The sequence below is a fragment of the Tursiops truncatus genome, chromosome X, assembly GCF_011762595.2.
Source record: "Tursiops truncatus isolate mTurTru1 chromosome X, mTurTru1.mat.Y, whole genome shotgun sequence".
NCBI classification, from domain to species: domain Eukaryota; kingdom Metazoa; phylum Chordata; class Mammalia; order Artiodactyla; family Delphinidae; genus Tursiops; species Tursiops truncatus.
In genome coordinates this window covers 117694312-117697738 of record NC_047055.1, presented here as the reverse complement: position 1 = coordinate 117697738, position 3427 = coordinate 117694312, and the positions used below count along the sequence as shown (strand labels likewise).

Genomic DNA, 3427 nt, shown 5'->3' with positions numbered 1-3427 from the left:
CTAGAAATCTTTCATTAAGATGTAATAGATGACCAATATTCTGATTTACTTACAAAAACATGAACTGCAGCCTTACTTACAGCTGCAGAACAAAGGAAACACTTTAACAATGGAGAAAGGGTTAACTAAGTTATGAAGCATGCATATTCTGGGACATTATGCAGCCATTTACATTCCTGTATTTAAAGTCCATAAAGACAAAGAAATATATGATTACAATATACATTAGGTTTTTCTTTTCTTTAATAATTATAGTAGAGATTTATTTAAATTAATACATTTACAGCCCAGATAGTTCTACATTGTACATTTTAGGTTTAACCAGCTTCATAAAAATACTTTAGGATAGCCGTATCCAGATTTAGACTACATGATTATTTCTTTGCCCATTCTTCTCTCTCTTTTCTTTCCTGAATAACCTCTTTCAGATGTGGTTCAAGGTAGAAGTTATCCTCCTCATATTTTGTCCACTGCTCTTTAGGCAAGATCTGCTGCCTCATGGTCAGGTCCAGTGCTCTCTTAATGCGAAACACCCTGTCATCATAAAGGTTCTCAGGAAGCCTTCTTATGGCTTCTTTTACATCGTCATTCTCACATATTGTATCATCTCGCATTAAGCCCAGTTTATCGAACCCGGCAGCACTGTAATACCATTTTCGAATACCCTCCAGCCACTTGCTTGACGCTGCAACGGCAGGCCTACTCACCGTTTTAACCTGAGACAGAAGCGTTGCCTGCTGGGTAAGTCTTATACATTAGGTTTTGTTATAAGATTACAGAATGACTTGCACAACATAATTCTGATTTTATTAAAACTTATATATATATATGCACTGACACAAAGGTGAAAACTAAAAGGAAAAGTATCAAAAAATTAATATTAACCATATCCAGCTATTGGATTTATGGGCCACTTGCATTATATTCTTCTTTTTTTTTTATGGATTCCAGATGCTCTTTCCTAAGCAATATTGCCTTTATAAGCAGAACAAATACACTGTAATTAAAACAATTTTAATTTTTATTGACAATTCATGTGAGAAACTGTTAGGTTAGCAAGTAGTGCTTTGGGACAACATTTCACAGGGAGAGTTCCAGGGTACAGTTGCAAAAGCTGCAGAGCTGATCAGATGTACAGCAGCCACGGCCAACCCACAGCTAATGACTTGTGAGCAAGAAAAAACGTTGCTTCCTATAAGTTACTGTAAATGAGGGTTGTTTGTTATTGCAAGAAAGCTAAGTCAGAAGATAATGTTTGAAAGTTTCATGACCCTGTTAGTTGTTCTCTTTACTATGAATCTTCTCCTAATAAAATTCATATAAGGCTAGATTGGAACACTTTGGGGTTTGTTTTCCTTTCTAATTTTTCACATGAGTAAGCTGAGGCTCACGCATGTAAAATAACTACCCTAAAGGCACAGTGATTTAATTACAAAACCAGGATTGGAGTTTTCTTTGTCTAGAGTCTCTTCACTATTTTCCTAGTGGATGGGGCAACTGAGAGATTATTGGGGAGATCTTGTATGCTGGTGCTCCAAGTACCATCCACCTAGGTCCAGTTTTTTGTTTTTTTTTTAACCATAGTGTTACTGAACAGTTCAATTTCTGTCCTCTCTGTTGTAGATTACAGACCTAGAATCAGAAGCATGTAATAAAAGCTGGGCACAATCTATATATGAAAAAATTTAGGAACTTATTAAAAGTCACTAAAGGACACCAAATAATTGTTTATGGTTAGAAAATCAAAACAATGTAGATATACCACTTCTCTTCAAAGTGGTGTATAGAATCAATGGAAGTTCAATGAAAATCACAACAGATTCTAATTCAAAAATTTATATGGAAGAGAAAGGAGTCTCTTTCTCCTTTCTGTATGTACATTCATGAAGAAAAATAGGGTGAGCTTATTTACTATGGGAGATATTACTATATAATAAAGTGAAAGGGTATGGTAATTAGGACAGTGAAGAATTCATACAGGGATAGAAAAAAATAGACCAATGATACAGGAGTGCCCAGAAACAGATACAAGGAGAGCATTTCAGATCAGTGGAGAATGGATGGGCTTCTCAATAAACAGTGGTCTGACTAATTAATTAATTAATCTATAAAGGAAAAAAATGGATCCTAATTACAGATCACCCACACAATTAGTTCCAGGTAGTTTAAAAACTTAAGTGAGGAAAGCAAAACTTTAAAATTTCTAGAAGAAAAATAGGAGACTATCTTTATGAGCTTTGGGTGGAAAGGAGTTTTATAAACTACATATAAAAGTATAAGCTATTAATGAAACATGATAAATGTGATAACATTAAAAAAATAAAGAACTTTTGGGCTTTCCTGGTGGCGCAGTAGATACGAATCCACCTGCCAATGCAGGGGACATGGGTTCGAGCCCTGGTCCAGGAAGATCCCACATGCCGCGGAGCAACTAAGCCCGTGTGCCACAACTACTGAGCCTGCGCTCTAGAGCCCGTGACTCACGACTACTGAGCACGCGTGCCACAACTACTGAAGCCCACGTGTCTAGAGCCCGTGCTCCACAACAAGAGAACCCACTGCAATGAGAAGCCCACACACCACAACAAAAAGCAGCCCCCACTCGCCGCAACTAGAGAAAGCCCACGTGCAGCGACGAAGACCCAACGCAGCCAAAAACTAAATAAATAAAATAATAAATAAATTTATTTAAAAAATTAAGAACTTTTGGTGATCAAAATATGCTATAAAGAAATTGAAAATATAAGCCACAAACTAGGAGGAAATATTTGCAACTTACATCATCAACAAAGAATTATTCTCCAAAATACATTAAGAAATTATAAAAATTCATTTAAAGATCCATATAAAGATATAAAAATCTGTATAAGTCCATATAAAGATAAACAAACTAAGGAAAAATGATCAAAGGACATTTACAGAAAGAGGAAACCTCAATGACCAATAAACTTAGAAAAACATGCTTGATCTCATTACACGCTGGGGAAATTTGAAGGGAAACTAGAATGAGATGTCTTTGCAGTCCACCAGTGCTATGGACTGAACTGTGTCTCCCCCAAAATGTATATGTTGATGTCACCCAATGTGACTGTATTTGGAGTAAGGAATTAATTAAGATTAAATGACGTCATTAGGGTGAGACCCTAATCCCATAGGATTAGTGTCCTTATAAGAAAAGACACAGAGAGAGCTCTCTCTCTCTCCCCTCCATCCCTCTCTGCCAAGTGAGGACAGAGTGAGAAGATGGCCATCTGCAGTCCAGGAAGAGAGCCCTCATTAGAACCCAACTATGCTGGTAACCTGACCTTGGACTTTCAGGCTCTAGAATTGTGAGAAAATAAGTTTTTGTTGCTTAAACCACCCAGGCTACGGTATTTTGTTACGGCAGCCCAAGCTTACTAAGACAATCAGATAGGCAAAACATTTT

At 36.8% G+C, this 3427-nt stretch overlaps 1 pseudogene; it reads right to left on the bottom strand.

The window, feature by feature from the left end:
• Positions 1 to 285: 285 nt before the first annotated feature.
• LOC101331337 (cytochrome b-c1 complex subunit 7 pseudogene) lies at positions 286 to 702 on the bottom strand (annotated as a pseudogene).
• Positions 703 to 3427: the final 2725 nt, after the last annotated feature.